This window comes from Lissotriton vulgaris, chromosome 4_1 (assembly GCF_964263255.1).
Source record: "Lissotriton vulgaris chromosome 4_1, aLisVul1.2, whole genome shotgun sequence".
Lineage (NCBI taxonomy): Eukaryota > Metazoa > Chordata > Amphibia > Caudata > Salamandridae > Lissotriton > Lissotriton vulgaris.
Window position 1 is genome coordinate 1,501,900,620 of NC_141691.1, and position 22,605 is coordinate 1,501,923,224.

A 22,605-nucleotide genomic window follows, 5' to 3' on the forward strand; every position below is an offset into this window, starting at 1 on the left:
TGTCTCCTGAGGAGAAGGAGATATTAGATGCCCCACTGTGTTTGGAGGAGCTTACTGAGGCTCTGGGTAGCCTCCCCTCAGGGAAAGCAGCTGGGCCAGACCAAATCCCGGTTGAATTTTATAAAGTGTTTCAAAATGTTTTATTGGTCGATTGTTTGATATTATGTTACATACACAACGGGGTGGGTTACCTCCAGAGTCCTGGGGCGGTGCGGATATTATTGTCATCGCAAAAAAAGGGAAACCTGCAACACTTCCTGGTTCATACAGACCTATTACTCTGATAAACTCAGACGTCAAAATATATTCAAAAATGTTGGCAAAAAGGCTTGCAGGGAGTATTGAACAGCTGGTAAGCTCATTACAACATGGCTTCATACCTGGGAAGGGCACAACCCAGCATGTTAGAATGGTTGTCACTATGTTCGATGCTGCAAGGGGCTTGGGCGACCCTTTAGACGCCGAAAAGGCTGTTGATAGGATCGCCTGGGAATTACTATGGCCAGTTCTGAAGTGGAGTGGTATTGGTGAAGGTTTTATAACAGCTATTCAAGCCCTGTATAATGATCCCACCGCAAAGATCAGAGTGAACCGGGGGCACTCAGAGGCAGTTAAAATTTTAAGGGGGACTAGGCAAGGGTGCCCGTCATCCCCACTGCTCTTTGCACTATATCTGGAGCCATTACTACGAAGACTAGAAATAAATGAAGGGATTCCACCAATCAAACTGAATGGCTACACAGTCAAATCTTTAGCTTATGCTGACGATGTGGCTATACTAACTCCGGACCCAGACACAGCTATCAGGGGGGTGGAAATAGAAGCTCATCTGTTTGGCCAAGTCTCGGGTTATAGCTTAAATTAATCCAAGACACAAATTGTTAGGAACCATTTCACTAGGAGTTTTGACAACAGGGTGGTTAGTTCAGCAACATACCTGGGGATTTTAATTTCCGCGAACTTGGATACTGTGGTTGAGATCAATATGGCTCCGTTACTGGGTAAAGTTAAAAAAGATTTAGAAAGGATGAATAATTTGCATCTGTCTTTGGTGGGGTGTACTAATGTTTTGAAAATGATGATTTTACCTAGGTTTCTTTATTTATTTAGATCGATTCCCCTTTTTTTTGAGGCCAAATGGTTTAATAACCTGGAAGGCACCTTAAATAGGTTTATATGGGCTCATGGAAAAACTCGGAGGGCGTATTGATATATGTCTCTACCAAGAGAAAGAGGGGGTTGGGGCGCGCCAGATTTTAGGCTGTTATATCTGGCGGCTGCACTGCAATATATGCAGGGATTGATTGGAGGGGGTGGTCAGCTACAGAAAATTACAACTATGTCTGCAGAAATATATGCAGTAGTGTTAGGGCCAGAGGTAGAAAATTGTTTCTTATATTATACTGAGTTAGGTTATTTTAGAAGGAATCAATGTAAGACTATTAGTGCTGCCCTTAAAATATGGAATGCCTTTTTGAAAAAGTCGGGACTGGGTAGACACAACAGGTATATTAAATTATATGATAATAAATCCTTTCCTCCAGAAATCTTCTCTGATTCAGTAATGGCTGCTTGGGAGGTTAAAGGAATTAGACAGATTGGCGACTTATAGTGTAGACAGAAGAGATTTTTTTAAGTATCTACAGGTCAGGAGTTTTTTGAGCAACAAACAGGGGGGCCCAGCAGGGTATAATTGCAATGATTTTATGGATAATATAATTTGCGGTGGTGAGTCCACGATCAGGTCAGCATATGCATTTTTAGCAAGTGGCAAGCCGGATGACATGGTTAAATATAGCAGTAACGGGATAGAGAAAATAGGGGCTGAACCTGAAGCCTTTAAGGAGTCATTGGATCTGGGCCGCACTATCCTGTGTTCAGCTCCCCATGCAATCTCAGCATTATAAACCTTATATTCACTTTACTACACGCCAGCTAGGATTGCTAAATGGGGGGGGCTCTGAGGGGACAACTTGCCCCAGGTGTAATTCCTCTGATGCAGATATTGTTCACAAGTTCGCTACCTGTCCACAACTCCACACTTTAATGAAAGACATAGAGGGTTTCCTGGATAGGTCATTAGGGATACAGATAAATTTAACCCCCATTTGGATCCTGTTGGGAATTGGATCAGAAGGAAGTAATTCTGCACAGGCTGACTTTTTGTTCTTAGTTATGGCAGTCTACAGATTAACGCTAGCAAGGGTTTGGCTTGACAGGACCCCCCCCGATGATGCAAATTTGGTTGGCGAATTTAATAGCTGCATACAATTTGGAGAAACCTATATATGCTAGGAACGGTAGGGTAGGGTAGGGAGAGCCTGAGGATTAAGAATTTGGGAGGCTTTAGCTCGCTGGAGGGAAGGGATAGGGTAATATGACTATGATTAGGATTCTGTTTAAATTCTGATTTTAGTTTAAAAAAAAAATTGGTGATTTATGAATAATAAAAGTATAACGGTGTGGTTATAATTTTCTGTTTCTTTTCATTTCATTTTTATTTCTGTAAACTGCGTGTGCTGTATTACTATAATGAATTTCTGTTTGTGGAGTAAACAAACTGCGGAATGTATAATGTGTGTGAACAGAAGTATAATAAAAAATAATTATCAAAAAAAGAGACTCTTTGAAGCATATATTTCACTCCCCTCCCCTGGTTGGACGCTGTAGGCCGCAAACAGGACTCTACTTTGCATGTTAGTAGTGTTATACCCGGCACCTGGTGGACTTTAATCATTGGTATAGCCCAAAGTATTAGAACATTTGACTGACCATGTTAAATGAGAATGTTTATATTAGGCATTAATGGCCCTCTGCTACTTCATTGTCTTCACTACACCTCCCACTCTATAGTGAGCAAACGTCCCACTACCAAACATTGTAGCAGCAATCATCCGAGGGGCGGGCACAACTCCTCAGCTATAAACAAAGGGTGCAGGGTCGCTCGGGATGCCAGCCCAGACTAGCACTGAGACTTGTGTGGTTCATTGTCCAAAGTCCTTCCAGATACTAGGCCCTGTCACATAAAGGTCACCCCACGCCACCCCGTTACATTGGCGACTGTAGTAAGGATCCCACAAAGAAGTAATCCAAAAGAGACTTTAATGTTCAAATAAAGATGTATTTATCTTAGGACCCACGACCAGTACTTCCTACATGAAGTCTTCTTCTTTGAATAATCACACAACTATCCCTAAAAGAATATTCTAACTCTAGAACAAGCATCATGGACATTCTTAACATCAGCATATACAACATTCCTTAACGTGCAATAACATCTTACCTTCATACATGTTACACACCTGCCTTCTTTTTCTTTTTTTTTTAAAGAGAATTTGATATGAAAAAATAAATAAATAAAAAAATAAGTACACAGAATAAAATGAAAGAAGATAAAAATTTTAAAAAAAACTATTAATAATATACATACTCTCTAGAATGAACAGGAGCAGTGTACTACATCTTGTTACTTTATCACCATTTCCAGCAACAGTTTTACTTGAACAGGCAGGAACAGCTCTGGAAACGTCTGACTCATTTCTACTAGATGAATCACCTCTTTGAAAGACTTGTTCAACATTTCTCAGAGTCTGATGTTCTTGAGACTCTGTATGACTTGATTCTGTTAATTTGTCAAGATCAAACCAATCCTGTCTTTGACAATGTGTACTTGTGTTAACTTTCTGTAGTATAATGTTGGCTTGTTCAGAAGAGACCTTGACCAATGCACTACTGTTCCACCACCCTTTATTATGTAACCAAGAATGTGCGCCAAGAAACCGTCTAGGTGTATGTTGCGCTTAATAAATATTTTAAACTTAAACTTAAACTTAAACAAAACAGATGTTTTGTTAATTTTCAAAACTTTTACTGGTTCAGAGAATTCAGACTGTCCTTTGCTCACTTTATTGGGTTTTTAACCAACACCCAATCACTAATTCTAAGAAAGCCCTCTTTCACATGCATTTTCTTGTCATAATTCATTTTATGTCTCCTTTGCTTTTCTTCAATATGTTCCCTCACTTTCTGCAAATCAATATTATGACATTGTCCGACTTTTCCTAATAACCAAGATGGAGTGATAGAAGAAACCGGTCTCCTACCTCTCAATAAAATAAAAGGAGCAACATCAGTTGTACTCTGGGGAGTGATATTATAATTCCAAATCTTAAACTGCAAAAATTCTAAAATATTCAAATTATTTGCCACTGCTGTCTGAATACCTTCTTTTATCAACCTATTGGCTCTCTCCACCAGGCCATTAGACGCTGGAATATACAAAGGTACTCTTATATGCCTAACATCATGTTTAAGAAGAAAATCCTCAAATACTCCAGAAACAAAATGAGAACCGTTATCCGTGACAATTTCCTTCACCCTTCCTTCAATCTGAAACAGAAACTTCAAGAAAGAAATAGCCGAGGCTGAATCTGCATTGTCAACAAATGAAAAATAAAGCCATTTAGAATAGTAATCAATGGTCACAATTAAAACTCTCTTATCACACCCAACTACATTTAAAGGACCAGTGAAGTCTAAACCTATATTTTTCCAAGCATTACTTGGCCAATTCACAGGTATAAGAGGACTATTCGAGATTTTCCAATGCTTGTCAGAGCATAAACATTCTGAACAAGTGTCCACATGTCTCTTTACCTGACCATCAATACCTGGCCACCAGTATGTTTGTTTTATCTTCTTAACCGTGGCAGAAATTCCCAAATGGCCTTCATGGGCTAAGGCAATAATACTGGATCTTAAACTAACTGGCGGAACAAACAAATCTTGTCTCATCACAATATCATCCACAACAGATAACTCAGATGAAACTTGAGCAAAGCTTCTCAGTTCCATAGACAAATTCCTATCCTGTAGCTAACCCTTCACCAGGAACTTATTCACCTGAGTCAGACAATCATCAATTTCACAACAATTCAACCAGTCTGACTCAGAAATTTTAAACTGTTCATTAATATCTTGAACCGTGAAAACATACTCCACATCATCAACATTTTTACCAGAACACTCTCTCCAATCATCAGAATCAGATGGTAACCAGGACAAACAATCAGCTCTAACATTTCTTCCTCCGGGAATATACTTGATCTCAAAATTAAATTCCTCTAGTTTTGACAGAATGCGAATCAATCTACATGTAGCCTTATTTGAACAACTGTCCCCTAACTTGAATATCAAGGGTTTATGGTCTGTATGCAAATCAGATCTAGTGCTCCATATATACATTCTAAATTTCTCAGAAGCCCAAGCACATGCCAACGCTTTTCGTTCTGTTGTGCTATAATTCTTCTCACTTGAATTCAACGTACGAAAGGCAAAAGCAATTGTAGATTCCTTGCCATTAATAAACTGACTAAGCACAGCCCCTAGCCCTCTAGCACTAGCATTGACTGTAATGATACATTTTACTCCATGTGTAAATGGCTTAATAGCTGGAGCAGTGACAATAAGTTTCTTTACAGATTCAAACACTCTTTGACATTCCTCAGTCCACACATATTTCACATTTTTTTAAAAAGATTCCTCAGTGGTTGTACAATGACTGCATAGCCCTGAACAAAGCGAGCATAGTATTCGCTTAAGCCTAAAAAGGCACGCAAAGAGTCTTTGTCAATGGGAACACTTGCATCATTAATACCTTTAAGCAATGAGACCTTAGGCTTTATTCCCTCTGAATAAATTTTATGCCCTTAACAGTTAACCTCTTGCGTCAAGAATTTGTATTTATTAATATTAACCGTCATGCCATTAGACCCTAGCTTCTCTAAAACTTCATCCAACAAAACAATGTGTTGATCCAAGCTCTCGGTATGAAGCAAGATATCATCCTAAAATGCTTGTATACCAACACGATCACCAAAAGTTTTGTCTATAAGACGTTGAAAAACACTGGCGGCTGACGCCAGCCCAAATGGCATGCGTTTATACAAGTACACACCAAATAGTGTGACAAACGTGGTCAAATGTTGAGAGTCCTTATGAAGAGGAATTTGGTGCTATGCAGAGCGTAGGTCAATAGTGGAAAAAATATTTACTACCCCCACTCTAGCTAACATCTCATATATCCTAGGAAGGGGATGGCAATAAACTAGGATATTTCTATTCAGGACCCTCAAATCCACACATAAGCGTATATCGCCAGAACTTTTCCGTGCGACAACCACTGCAGAAACCCACTCGGACGATTCCGCCTGTTCAATAATACCTTGTGAACACATATTCATGAGCAAATATTTTAGATCTTCCTGTGCAGACAGGGGTACAGGTCTTACTTTGTGTTTCAAAGGGATAGCATTATTCTTAAGTTTGATGGTGTGCTCAAAATCCTTAATCACACCAATTTTATCAGAAAAGACAGTGAGAGATGTATTATGCAATTTCTTAGAAAACTCATCCAACTCAGGAATCTCTTGAATAGAGAAAATTGGCATGTCACCAAGTACCACAGGTTCATCATGCCCAGGTTTTAAGATGATCCCCAATTTAGCTTGGTCCTGCCAACCTAATATATCCGCTGACTGCAACATACATTTTGGTGTAAATGTTCCTACCTTTGAATATTTGAATAAGATACTATCATCAAAGTACCCTTTCATGATAATATTGTATTCCCCAAAGGCTTTAGGGTTGGTACTGGTAGGTTTCAACAGCATTTGTGACCAAAACTTATTAACATTTTTCTCAGCTAAAAAAGTGATCGGTGACCCAGAGTCTGCAGTGACATTCAGATCTATAGTGCCAATTTTCGGATCACAAATAGGACCTTTACAGCGTTTCACAGAGTCACCTATTGCATTAATTTCCAGAGACGAAATAGAAATATTGTTAACGGCTTCAGATAAGATATCATTCTCTACATCCAGTTGACTGACTCTAACTTTAGGCTCAGGTGCATGGCAAACATTAAAAAAGTGTCCAATTTTCTTACAATTAATTCATCGTTTACCCTGGGCAGAACGATTAGGCTTGTTACCCAGGTGAAACTTAGAACCACATCTGTAGCAACTACCACTACCTTTACGTTCATTGTTCTTTTTATACACATTTTTATGAGATACCATGCACACACTAGTTTCACTACTAGGTGAATTAATATCAACTGTAGCAACTCTAGAAATATCTGAAGAAACATTATTGGTACTTCCTGACAAAATCTAAGACGATACCAGCAATTTCCATAACCTCATCAAGAGAGGGATTTTTGCATGTAAGAATTCGTTCCTGTATTTTTTTATTAAAACAACTAAAAACTAATTGATCCCTCAAGGCTGTGTCTAAATAATCTCCAAAAACACATTTAGATTTTAAAACCCGTAAAATAGCCAAATAATCCTCAATGGATTCATCAGATGACTGCTTCCGTTTAAAAAATTCATGCCGTTCAACCATTACCGAAGGCTCATCCACATATTGTCTACCTATCCTTGTAATAGCCTCTTTAAAAACATCCCATGTATCATCTCCCCTAGGAGCTGGAACAATGGGAAGATTGTCAAAAATGTCTTGCCCTGCATTCCCCAGATGATTAAACAGTAGGGCCTTTTTCCTAGAAGCCGAATATTTACTTGCATCGATAGCTTCCAAATAATTTTCAAAAATCCTAAACCATTTGTGCCAGGACTTGACAGGCTTTCCAGGCAACTCAAGAAATGGAGGAGGTTGCATTATGTTATTACTATTACTAGAAGCCATACTGATACACAAAATTAATATTCTAACACAGTATTTACAATAAGACCACATTAGTATGATAGTAAAGTAAAATATACCCAAAAAATAGATCAAAATTACAGTTGTTCAATAAAAGCAAACAAATAAATCAAAATACATGTAAAACTCGATAAATCTTCATTAAACTGCAATTCGCTATTCAATAATCCATAGCGCAATCGATGCTGGCCCTCTGTTTCACACTGCGCTGCTTCAAATTAATCGCGTTGCATCGCGTTGAGTGTTGCTAGGAGACAAAGACTGGAAGCACAACAACCTCAAGATGGCGGCCGTAATGTTGCGGCGTGAAACATGATGACGTAATGAAGCATGAAACCTTCGCTTCATACGCAATCAGAAGCAGCAACGACAATGTCCATAAGATGAAGATTCCGTGCTGTTCAGCAACACGTGACACGCCAGGTATGTGGTAGTTGAAGTTTTGAAAGATGCAGGTGTCGCACTTCTTTCAAAGAAAGCCAGTCAATGATACAAGATCCTTCACCGCTGCCCGAATTTGACAGCCGATACAAATACTCTGCTGCCCGAGACCAACAGCCGAACTCAGTCAGGCAAAGTATACAAAACGATAAGGGAACAAATTAAATCTAACACTTCTCAGCACAAAATACACACTGGACAAATCACCGTCAGCTAGAAAAACGCTAGACGAATGTCAAGTAATTTAATTATGGCTGACCTGAAGTGCGATCAAATATTTTAAAATAAAGTTGTAACTCCTTCAGAATTATAACGAAAAGCAATGACTCACGTCCTCTTAATTGTTGTTGGTGGGTCCAAATCTCGTTGCCAATATGTGTAGTAAGGATCCCACAAAGAAGTAATCCAAAAGAGACTTTAATATTCAGTTAAAGATTTATTTATCTCAGGACCCACGACCAGTACTTCCTACATGAAGTCTTCTTCTTTGAATAATCACACAGCTATCCCTAACAGAATATTCTAACTCTAGAACAAGCATCATGGATTTTCTTAACATCAGCATATACAACATTCCTTAAAGTGCAATAACATCTTACCTTCATACATATTACAGCGACGAGGGGGTACTTATACCCTGTAGCCTTAAGAACAGGCTGGGGACATGCAGCAGTGGAGGTGCTGTGTTTGTCTGCCAGCGCGAGTGTTCACGCTGCTTCACCTCAAGACAGCAGAGGAGAGAGACCCCGGAGGTGTGCTGTAGATTGGAAGCAGACTGTAAGGCTGTGTGTGGAGCCCAGTGGTGCTGAGGGCAATCATCTTCAGTAAGCGGAGCAGCAGCGGAGCAGCAGCGGAGCGAAGGATCTCTCCTGGTGCTGGTGGGAGGTGTGCAGCAGTGACTGGGTGACAGGAGACGTCAGAAGGTGAAGGGGCCTTGGTGAAGGGCCCGGAAGGAGCGGGGTAGCCGCAGAACACATCCAGGCCCTAGTGCGTGCTGAGAGGAGGGGGCGTGGCCTCATACACAGAGACATGTCCTTTCAGGTACTAGGCAATGTCCCATAAAAGTCACACCACGCCACCACGTTACACACTCCAATGTTCTTATATCAATTAAAACGCCATAATAGATGTGAGGCGGAAGCGGCGCCATGGACTGGATGGGACTTCATGCTGAGAAATGCTTGAGAGATACTTCCGGCCCTTCAATCACTGGCCTCTTCAAAAAAAAAAAAGCTTGTTGAGGCTGACCTCAATGTCGTTGGGTGTTTTCACATTCCTTAAAGGACAAATGCTTCTTAGAGCCACCAAAGATGAGCTGGAAGACTTTGTGATATCGGCTCTTCACCTGATGACCGTGTGACAGGAGCTCATACCATGTTACATATGGTGGCACTGTGTGAGCCTAGAGGTCTGTGGTTGTGACCAAAGCAAATCTGTTTTGCAGTTCAATATTTTTGCAAAGAAACATTAAAGTTCAAAATATTTTAACATTGGAACAGTATAATTCATCTTTCGTAACCATAAATGACTGGTAATGACCTCTGTTTTATGCTTCAGTCTGCTAAAATGAAAACTCACTCACTGTAAATAATACAATTGCTTGCATGAGAAAAAATACTTGAATAAATACACCATTAAATTGCATTTTCAATTATCTATGAAACATGAATTCTTCTTTCCGATCTAAGCTGCTTTCATCTTTGTAATTTATCTCAGTGTCAAAAGATGTTTCTTAAGGAGAAAAAGTATTAACCATCTGTGTGATATTTCTCATGCTACCAGCATATTAATGGCCACAGCACTGCACTTGTAATTCAGACAGAGAGGCATTCTTGACCAAATAAAGATTCACACCACAAATAACACTTTCATAATTCTGAAATGCCCGAATAAAAAAAATATATATTGTTTCTAAACATCATTGCCTATGCACATCTGGAGATGGCTAAATGAAAATCTATAAATTTACAAGTAAATAGACATAGCTTATTCCCAAAATAATTCACAAAATTGACTTTGGATGCTTATTATTTAAGATGTAAATGAAAGGGTTGCTGGTCTTCCTTTCAAAAACATTTTTGTCGGAGTTATTTATTTCAATCCTTTAAGTCAGGGGCATTATTTTGGAGTTATATATTTAACTTTGTCCAACAATTACTCAGTATGCTTTTAATTCACTGAATGCTCACCAACCCTAAATATGATCCATCCCTGCTCCCTAAAAATGTCTCCCCACGCATAAACTCCAACTATCCCTGACCCCTAAACTCCACAAATTCCTTACCCCTAAACTCCACCAATCCCTTAACCTTAAAAACTGCTCACCACATCTAAACTCCACCAATATCTGACCCCCTAACTCCACCTATCCCTGAACCCTTAAAGCCAATTCTACTCATAAACTCTGCTCATCTCTTAACCAAAATCCCCCTCACTACCTCTGAACTGTACACGTTCCTCAATCCTAACAACACCTTATTACATCTAACCCCCCAGCCATCAATCAATCAATCAAGACATTTATAAAGTGCACTACATACCAGTGAGGGTCTCTAGGCGCTGGTGGGGGGGTGTGGTTGGGGGTGGGGGAGGGGGGTGCTGCTACTGATCGAAGAGCCAGGACTTGAGGAGTCTTCTGAGGGCCAATAGGTCTTGGGTCTGCAGCAGGTTGGTGAGGAGGGTGTTCCAGGTCTTGGCGGCGAGGTGGGAGAAGGATCTGCCACCGGTGGCCGTTCTTCGGATGTGAGGGACTGTGGCGAGGGCGAGGCTGGCGGAGCGGAGCTGGTGGGTGGGGGTGTAGAAGCTGAGTCGTTCATTGAGGTATGCTGGACGGTGTTGTGTAGAGCCTTGTGCCATCCCTGATCTCTTAAAATCCTGCACCACCCCTAAACTCCACTCATCACTGAACCCTAAAAAACTCCACCAACCCTCAAAACACCCTTTCATTACCCCTACAATTCCTCACCACCCCAAAACTCTCACATCTCTGAACCCTAAAAACCCTTTCTACATATAAACTCCATCTATAGCTGAACCCTTAAAACGCCTACCACCCTAAACTCACCTTTATTGTACACAACCTACAATTACTAGAGTGAACTCCAGAACTGAGTAGATGAATTGCAGCACCTTCAGATGTAAATACTAACCCTTGACTGAACTGACCTCTGCTAAGGGAGGATTTGTGTTCATAATCCCAGTAAATCCCAGATCTTTGGGTATGGCCATAGCAGGGTTTCCGTAGAATCTCTGGTGATTTGGTGTGAGTGATGTTATAGATGATGTCAGTTGTGATATTGTGTGTGATGTCACAGTTGATGTAATTAGTGTTATTTGTTATTTGTGACATTGCGGAAAGTTGCATGCCCTAATATGCACATGGCAGTTTTGTATTGTAACCATAACAACTTTTACATTTCTTTTCAGTTTTGTATACAATGAACTCAACCCAAAGGTATTTGAAGACTTTACACGAGAACCACTTATGTTAAAGGACTCATTAATTTTTGGTAGGCAAGGTGAGATTAAGGGCCTGTTCATGTGTTCGGCGTTGTCAAGCTGGGCAGCACATCACTGCCCCACTCCCAAACCACCCCACTCCTCCGCGACTGACTGCTGGATTACAAGTTTTCATCCGGGTGTGGGCGGTACTGTGGGAGCTTGCCAACAGTGCTGCCTTTTAAAAGCGCATAGGGGAGCCTTAGAAAGGCAGCGCTGTGGGACAGCCACAGCGCGTTTCAGCATGGGGCGGACTGTAAAGTCTAGGCCATGCTGGAACAGGGGGTGCATGCAGACAGGGGGCACATGCACTCCTGCATGCATCCAAAGGCATTGAGGCAACAGGGGGCCCTGTGGGCCTCACTTGATCACTTTCCACCTCCTTTTTCAAGGCAGTCTCACCGTCATGAAATGTGTCAATGACAGCCAGCTTGTAAATATGCTTGGCAGTGCAGCAGAGGCCGCACCAAGCATTGTGGCCTCAGACAGCTGCACTAGCGATCGTGGATGCCTGACGGTTCCAGCTGTCCTAATGGAGTCCAACCACTATAGTTGTAATACAGCAGTCGAACCACTGGTGCGCCAGTCCCCTACCACCATTGCACTTCCACCTCATGTTTGGTGGTCCTTTGAGCCACCAAAGTCATAATTAGGCCCATAGGGCTTTGCCCAGAATCACAAGATGTTGAGCCGACACTGACACTCGAGCCTTGTTCCCCAGCACCAATGTTGCCAGCTCTGGTGATTATGGCACATCCTTGGGAATTGCTACGTTTTGAAGGCAAATGCTGTTTTCATTCAAAGTAATGAATCACAACTCTCTGTTCATATTTTTGTGTGTGTTCTTTGTAGCATAATATAATGTGTTCACTTTCCAAAGGAGCAAGAACCAACTGTGCGTGACCTTCAGCTGTGTGTAGTCAGCTATAGATGAAGGGCATTCATCTGAGTCCTCTGCCCAGCCTTTGGTCACATGTAGAAGGATCTGTTAATAAGGAGTGGTATTTGGATATATCAACCATCTAGCCCTATACCCACTGTGTTATACGTTATTATTTGTAATTGATGCGCATGCTAGGCACGCGCATCAACAATGAACAATATTCACGAGATGTGTTTTTCTTTTAGGCGCTTCCATGGGTATGTAGGATGTATGGGTCGCGTGGTGATGTGATGTTTTGAAAGGGAGCGAATGGTGGTTGGCCGCGGAGCGGGGGTTGATCGGCCTTCACAGCTGGGAGACGTTGCTGTTTGGATGTCATATTAAAGACCTCGTTACCTTGAAATCTTGGATTGTGTATTTCTTCTTTCTTGGAAAGGAATCCTTCTTCTTCCACATTGGCGACAATCGGGAACGCACTTCAGCGTTGGTTGTGAGATTTTTGAACAATTTCTTGAGGATTTACATACAATGATGTTTTCATTGGTTGCCTTCTGAAGCAGCTGTCTTGCTAATTACTAGTGGATATTGTGCACGAACACCATTGGACAAATATACAGCGTTTTTTTCACTGCTTTTCATTGGCTGATGTATGAACAGTGGTTGGCCACATCAAGAGCAACTTGGCATTAAACTAGATCCTAATGCTGATCCACCTGTGTATTCAATTGATGATTCTATTATGTCAATAAGTAGTGGAGATGTATTAATTTTAGAGATCAAAAAGAAATTTCCTACATTATTTTGTAATAATCTAGGCAAGTACAAAGGATTTGAACATCGCATAAAGGTACATCCCAATGCTTTACCTATTCGGCATAGAGTCACGAATGTCCCTTTGTCATATAGAATTAAATTGAAGGAAATGCTAAATGAGATGTGTGAAAAGAAGATAATTGAACCTATTGCGTCATCTCCTTGGGTTTCTCCTGTAGTGATTTCAATTAAATCTGGAGGGGATCTTCTTCTGTGCATAGATTTACGCAGTTTAATCAATGCTATTTGCGTAGATTCACATCCTCTGCCAAATTTACACGAGATGGTATCAACATTGGATAATGCACAAGTGTTTTCTTGTCTGGATCTTGCAAGTGCATATCACCAAGTAGTCCTTCATGAAGATTCAAGGGATTCAACTGTGTTTATAACGCCTGAGGGTTTATACAGATTTTGTAGAATGCCTTTTGGTTTAGCTAGTGCTGCTGCGGTCTTCCAAAGGTTGATGAAGGAAACTTTAAATGGTCTAACAGAAGCTGTAGCCTTCCAGGATGATATTTTGGTTTTTGGGAAAGATGATAATGAACATGATAAAAATGTAATGGAAGTACTAAATGCTCTTTCCAACAAAGGTTTGACACTCCGTGCTAACAAATGTAGATTCAGAAAGAAGGAAGTGGAATATTTGGGACATTGCATAAGTGGAGATGGAGTCAAGCCTAAAGCGTCACATTTGGAAAATATCAGCAAAGCACCTATTCCTCAAAACAAGGTCCAATTAGTAGCCTTTTTAGGATTAGTGGGGTTTTATGCTAAGTTCATTCCCAACTATGGTAGTGTAATTGAACCTTTTAGGTCTCTTTTAAAGAAAAATGCAAAATATGAATGGACAGACGCTATGACAAAGACACTTAATACTGTAAAGTATATGATTGTCAAGGCTCCTTGTCTCAAACCATTTGTCATTGGAAAAAAAATATATTGTGATGGTTGATGCAAGTGATTGTGGTTTAGGGGCTGTTTTGATCCAAGAGGAATGGGGTAAGGAATGGTTAGTAGCATATGCGTCTAGAACATTAAGAGAGTCTGAACATCATTATTCTGTGATTGAGAGGGAGTTTTAGCGTGTGTTTGGGGGGCTGAACATTTTAAACCATTCTTGTGGGGAACTAAATTTGTTATTAATTCAAACCATAAACCTTTAGTGCACATATTATCACCTGGTGGGGGACGTACACTTTCATCAAGATTAGCCAGGCTTTCTTCCAGGTTGCAAAACTTTTGTTACTCTTTAGAATATGTTCCTGGGAAATCTAATATTCATGCTGATTGCATGTCAAGACTTCCCTTAGCATGTAAGGATTCAGACAACGTTGATAAGGATGAATGTGAAGTAGCTTATGTTGTAGGTGATGTGAATTTAGTATTTGGTGAGGACTCAGTAGTACAAGAACAAATGTGGAATGAGGAAATGGATAAAGATTCAGAACTTAAGGAAGTAAAGAAATTCATATTAAGTAGTTGGCCACAAGGGAAAAGATTTGATGGAGGTTTGATGAGTTTTCATAAAATTAAAGATGAACTAGCTGTGGAGAATGGTAGTGTGTTAAGAGGGGATAAAAGTATCCCACCTTTTGGACTTAGGAAGACATTTCTTGATCTGGCTCATGAGGGGCATTTTGGAATTTTGCTTACTAGGAGACGGTTGAAAGACAATTTTTGGTGGCCAGGGATTGATTCATATGTTGAACATCAAGTGAGGTTATGTGAATTGTGCATGAATAGTGATAAATCAGCCAAAGCTTTGTCCACTATTCCACAACCTGTAGAATTACAGGTTTCGCCTTGGAATAAACTTGGTACTGACATTATTGGGCCTTTTAGCATTTTACCACAACAATACTCATTTGGAATAGTACTTATGGACTATTTTTCCAAATGGCTATAAATTAAAATGGTTAAAGAAGTTACTGCTGATGCTATTATACAATTTATGAATGACATTTTTTGTAGAGAAGGTATTCCCCATGAAGTTGTAACGGATAATGGGCCTCAATTTGCTAGCAAGCAGATGGAGAACTATTTTTCAAGATGTTGTATTTCTCATGAAAGGTTTGCTGTGTTCCATCCGGAAGCCAATGGTCAGATAGAGAGATTTAACAGAGTGGTCAAAGAGGCAATTCAATTGGCTGTTAAAGGAGGATTATGTTGGAACAAAGCTATTCAATACATGCTGTTGTCATATAGAACAACTCCAAATGCTGTTACTCTTTTATCTCCTTTTGAACTATTAAGAGGGCATAAACCTAGTACACAGTTAGTACCATGGTGGCTGAAAAACAAGGATAAAGGTCGTATTGATTTTGCTGAGGTTGATTTTAAGGAGATTCGTAGGAAAGTTGATGCATATAAAATGAAAATGAAAAATGATTTGTTTAAAAGGAAGACATGTAGGGAGGTTTCTGTTAAAGTGGGAGATTTTGTGCGATTAAAAAAAGGTAATTTTGTACACAAGGGGTTAGCAAAATGGTCTGATCCTATAGAAGTAATCAAAGTATTCAGGAATGCACTAAGGGTAATGGATGGAAGTGTTTGGAACTTCAGCAGAGTGTCTAAGTTTAGTAATGGGAAAACATTTCTATTGATGATTCTTCTAATATATTCTTGGATGTTACAATTGATAATACAGAGAAATCTGAGCCTATTACCTCTTTGAATGAATCCTCTGATTCTACTTCTTTTGATTCATTGAGAAGTTAAAGAATCCGCAGACCACCAATTAAATTCAAGGATTTTGTACTCACTTAAAAAAATAAAAGGAGGGAGGTGTTTTGTATGTTATTATTCATAATTGACGCGCACGCTAGGCACGCGCGTCAACAACGAATAATATTCACGAGATGTGTTTTTCTTTGAGGTGCTTCCATGGGTATGTAGGATGTATGGGTTGCGTGTTGATTGATCGGCATTCAGAGCTGGGAGACGTTGCTGTTTGATGTCATATTAAAGACCTCGTTACCTTGAAATCTTGGATTGTGTATTTCTTCTTTCTTGAAAAGGAATCCTTCTTCTTCCACACACTGAACCCTCTGATCTCAGCCTTAAGCTGAGATCAGGGGTTCCAGACACAGGATATGTCCTCCAGCTTCATCATTTGATCTGTAATCACAGTCCAAGAACTTCCCTGTTTATGACATGTGACAAAGCAAAAAAGGATGTGGGTGTAGGGTATGGATTCTGTCCATGTCCTATGACAGACAGACATTCCATCTAACATTTCAGTACACTGTCAATGGAGTTTTGAAATGGGAAGGTCTTAGATGAATTCTGAAAATCCATGATACTACCTGCCATGACTTTTAGGATCAGCAGGCATGGTTGCTAGGATGGATCTCTGGTTTCTTTTTTTTTTAAATCTTTTTATTATCATTTTTACATTTATTTTTTGCAAGCAATACAGGATTAGTTCAATAATAATAACCAATCTAATCAAAAATTTTTACAGCCAAAATAATTCCCAGGCTACAATCAATAAGCATAGAATCAATCCCCGTCACATTTATCAGGAACTAAATGCAGTAACAGATTATAATTATCAAATCAGCTCCCCCTGAATCCATTGCCGAATTGGGTCCCAGATCTTCATTCCCAGCATTCTTTTCTTTTTACCTTTTGTACTATATATAGCTGTCTCTATATTATAGGCAGCTAATAGACGTGCTCTCCATGCTTCGAATGGAGGGGGGGAAGAGCTAATCCATTCTTGAGTAATACATGCTCTCATTATAGCCATAGATATGAATATGAGCCCTTTATGCCCCTCGAGTAGGACTTCAGAGGTTACTCCAATTAAGACATGTTCCCCCGTTAACTTAAAGGAGTACCCTAGCACTTTAGTCAAAAAGGTCTGAATTGCCTCTATAAAGGGGACTAACAACGGACATACAAAAAACATATGCAGCGTGAGACCCACACCTATTACATGTTATTCCCACCGTCGCACCCCATTTTGAAATTTTTAGCGGTGTATAATATAGGTCATAAAGAGCCATGTACTGCTGTGTGCGGGCTCTGCCAGTGACCAACACAGTGTTAGCAAGTGTGATTGATTCTTCTAGACAAATAGTTGCCAACCCTAACTTCTCTGCCCATCCTGAGGCGTGGATTTCAAAATCATCAGGGCATAATGTCAGAAGAGCTCTATAATAATATCCAATCCTTTTTTTGGTAAACAGGTCATCAATCAATGAAATCCTGGTAATACCTGAGACTTCCACAGGTGACAGGGAGTTAAAAAAAGCTATGTATTTGTAGATATTTAAAATAGTCCTGATTTGAGAGATTATATCTAGTTGTAAGCTCCAGGAAAGTAAGAAGCCGATTATTCTGCCATAGATCATTCACCCCTTGTATTCCTTTATTTCACCATCGAACCATTGCCAGATCTTGAAACACAGATGGAAATAGTTTACGGGCAGTAAAAGGTGTATATATCGAGAGTTTCCGGATCTCTGGTTTCTTGTTTGAGTCCGTGAATCACATGACACAACATAGTAACATTTTGGAATGAAGATTTTACATTTCAGTGATAGTGCAAACTTTCTCTAATGAAGCTGTTTGATGCTTCCCGCATCTTATATCCTGAATTGTTTTTTCTGAAATGAAATGTTTTGAAATAGCTGTAGATCTGTCATATCAATTAATTGTTGCCACAACCATGTTTTCTACTCACCACAAGCTAATATGTTGACTCAGATCATTGGTTCCATGCCAGGTACATAAATACTGCAATAGTTGATGTGAAAAAAGCGTACTAGTCCAATTGGATATAAATAAATACATATTTTAATTTATTTTTTATTACTGTAATAATAATATTTCAAAGGGCACCGAACAGAGTTACATCAAACCACAGAAGGGTCTATTCTATAAAACAAAAATCTTCTTGCAAACTTTGGTGCAATTCAGTTTAGCAGTCTCTGACACAGCAGACACCAAACATTTGCCTTGGACTTAAATTGTAAAATGCTACTTTCACATCACCACACATGGCTTTGTTGACCCTTGATCAGTCTGCATAAAATTTGAAATTAGAAACCTCAAGAACCTCATCTGGCCACACTAACAACATGAAGATTTAGATGTACCCTACGCCGTCGGGTGCTTCGGCCCCTGGCGCCATCGTCGACTCCAGTCTCGCTCCGCAGGGCCCCGCAGGATCCAGGCCTGGATCCGGGTCATCGCAAGTCAACCTCACGACTCCTCCGCTGGCGCCGACCCCGAGGGTGTCGCTCCTGGCCCGTCTTCGGACGATGCTGTCCCCGGTTTCAGCCCCGGTCCAGGCTCGATGCTGGAGCGGCGCTGGTTGGCACCGTCTCCGACGCCGATGGGTGAGCACTTCATCTACACTTACACCAAATGTACACCACGCACAACACTATGCACAGATTAATGTACTAGCATGCACTACACACCAAACCAAACCACATCTACACACCCTACTATCCCAACTACCACACATATCCACCATCACCTTCAAACAGTACACAACTCTATCCTATACCACTAACCAATACACTCATCAGTAACACTGCGCCATTCTAAACCATACATAACTACATCCCATTCAGACACACTCTCCCTGCTGTAATTACACCTAATAGACCACCTTTTATCACTAACAAACATATAATCATCCTTCCATCAGTTGTCCAACAAACATCCTCCTCTCCCTACTACCATAATAACACTAACGCACAACACACACACTGCACACACCACACTTTGTAACTGTTGCTACAAACCAGTCTAGGACAAACACTCTCACCTTTACTTCATTCCCTCTTACACACAACATACACTCTACTCATAAACACATCACCACCCCCTCTAAGTCACAACCTCCGCTCACAAACAATATTACACAACCAAATTCATTGCATGAAACATATACATCAGCACCCTTTTTCACTACTCCTCAATAGCAAAACATATCACACACACCAGCAAAACAAGATCTTCAAAGCGCAACACCTCATAATACTTACCATCACAAGATACAAACATATACCCAACTTTCAAACCACACAAAGGAACAAACTCCAATGCCAAGCTTTCACTCTTCCACCATACCTAACACAGATACAGCAATACAGCACCTCTCTTCTAACCGCCTCTCATCCATTGGACAATTTAGAACATTACTACATGACCCATATGCTGCACCACCTCCCTTGACTCATACACCTTCCGCCTTGAACACACGCAAAAAAAAATAAGCAACATGCCACACCGAACAACTTTGCTTCTCCATGTCTACTTCACAACATTGTTACACCACAAAAGCAACACAGCACTCCAACTCACTCTCATACACCATGTCCAACACATATACACACAGACCCATCAAAATGCTTTCTTAGCATGCTGGATGAGGAACACGATACAGAACAGCTACACGATTGCTATCCGAATACAGCTACTACCAGCACTAAAAATACACCTGCTACAAACCCACACAATACTGATCTCTCTTCTACCAAACAAAGTCTTACTATCACCAAAGGCCACTCACTAAAATGTCTACTAATAAATGCTTGATCCCTCTCTAAAAACAAGCATTGCATCTACAACCTTCTCACCGGTGCAAAACCAGACATGCTATTCATAACCGAATAATGGTTGGGAGAAGATATGGCTCCAGTCCTGCATGAAGCAATTCCTCTAGGCTATCAAATATTCACCCACAATCGTATAGCCAAAAAAGGAGGTGGTCTAGCTGTTGTATTCAGACAAACAATACATATCACTAAAATTGACAACATCTCCATAAAGAAATGTGAGTCTCTTCTAACAAGATGCAATCCTGCACCATATTCGCCATATTGTGTCCGGAAAAGAGCTTTTAAGAAGTAATAGGATTTTCCTTACCTGGGGCTGGTTTTTTCAGACTCAGGATCCTGGCAGCCCCATGTGGCACATGGGAAAAATAAATTGGGTAGGGCTATAAATTCAATTATCAGCCTCCGACAGCCCAAGCAGGCGGAGGTGGTAATACCCTTACTACAGATCTATAGAGCCAAATGCATCCCGACTGCGACCTATGGTCTGCAGTAGCATCCAAATTGAGGAAAATAAATTCTGTTGAAAGTTGTTAGGGGCAATAATTTCAGCACCTACCTTTATTTGCCATAAGGACTTAAATCTTCACTATGTGGAGGATTTCATCAAGTCGCGGCCAGCATTATTTTGGCTAAAGATATGGCGAAATCCTGCCGCATTCTTAACACAAGAAATAATCACAGATTGTCTCAAATGTGACGTGGGTAGTCACATACCGTGGTTATGTGCAGTGAAGAAAAGCCTAGCCAGTGTAAGATTGGAGCACATTTTCTCAACCCCTCCAGCTATAGACGGTATAAGTTTGCAATCTGTAAGAGGGGCATTGTATAACTTATACAGAGAGGAAAGAGAAAATAAGGAGCTCCATAAACCATCAATTATCAGATATATTCCTCTTTCGGTGTTATCTGGCATAAATATTAACATGCCACAGGTATATCTCAGAAAAAATCTTGGCAGATGGAATAGGAGCTTGCTATTTTGCCTTAGGGACGGAAGTATAAAATATTCACTCTGTTTCCTGTTAGGTTTTAACAAAAATCTGGAGAACCTGCCTTGCCCGTGTGGCAGCGGTTGCAAACAAACTTTGTTACACTTTCTGATTTTCTGTGGATCTTATGCTAGATACACTAAATAATATCTGATTCCTTATTTTAAAGTACATGCTATTATAGATTTCAATTTGGCTTTTTATGAAATACAGCAGTTAGGTAGTGATGACGTGATTTTTATAGTAAGCTCCTCTTTGTTATCAGCAATACGCTCGTGAGTTTCCATGAATACGATACAAATACAGGGAACAATTTTTGCACTAATATTCGCTGCTTTGCACATAGTTTAATGTTTACACTGTCATTGCTAGATTTGTTGTTTACAGAACGCATATTGCACTTTATTGCTATCCTTGCACATTGGTCCTATGTCGATGCTTAAGTCTTTATCGCTACCCCGATTTTACTACAAATGTATTTTATGTGATTATATATTTATATGCTATTGGTTGTGATGATGATTTGCACTTTTTGGATATTTTAACATCCGAATAAAGACCATTTGACTTTGACTTGGCTACACCCTGTACATAATTTCCAGACAGCTACAACGCAATGAGGGCTGGAAGTGACAAGGGAGGCCTCTGCATCCATCTGTATACTGATAGTCTTCCTGGGCTGGGAGAGAGGAAGGCGGGGCACACTTACATTTGTATAGGCTGTCTCCTACCCTCACACAAAGGATTAATTTACTCTGTACTGTATGCCAGGGCTGGGATTGAAAGGGAGTGTTTTATAATTGAAAGGTAGGTTTCTTTTGAAGTGCCCCCCTTGATCAAAAACATTTTGAGTACAAGTACAGGTGCTCTGACCCCATGATTTTCAAGCACTTTTGTAACTGGGACTGAACCTTTGGTAGAGGGAATTGCTGCGCTGCTCAAAGGACTCCTCTTGACTGCTCTTCTGCTGTTGCCCTGCTGCCTGCTAATAGCTGTGTGGCAAAAATAACTTACAGGATGTATTTTCTGCTTGTTACCCAGCTGACAGACATTCCCTGACTTTGTTGTGCCAAGGCGCTGTGGTTCTGCCAGGAGGAGGAACTCTTTATCTGGTGTGTGATGACCTGCCTGCCTGTTAGGTTGCTGGAGAGACTGCCACCTTGCAAGAAGGGCTCTTATGCCTGCCCTGCTTTGTGCCCAAGTATTTCCATAAGAGTGCAGCTTGCTGAGAACACTGTGCACCACTTGTGGCTTCTCCTTATAACTAGCACATTGTGAACACTAGTTTATTGGCACCCTTTTAAACCTGACAATGAAGGTGCAGGCCTTGTTGGAGGAAGTTTTTAATGAATGCTATGATTGGCACCCCTTTTTTCTGCCCTAACACTTGTTATGTAAGAAAGGCATGTGCAGACTTCTTGATACCACTCCCCGTGCTAGGGCGAGCGCTGTTTTCAGCGTGTAGTTGCTGGAATCTGGTGGTCCCCAAGCAACATATGGAAAGCGCTGTACCTGCCTTGTTGTCAACCAGGGGAGAACAGGTGCAGCCATAAAAGAGGTCGCCCCTTGTTATCTCTGGAGGGAACCAGACTACTGTGTGTCCTGATCAGTGGGAAGGCCCCCGCTGCATCACCAGGTTCTGGATCATAAACCCACCAGCACAGCCAGG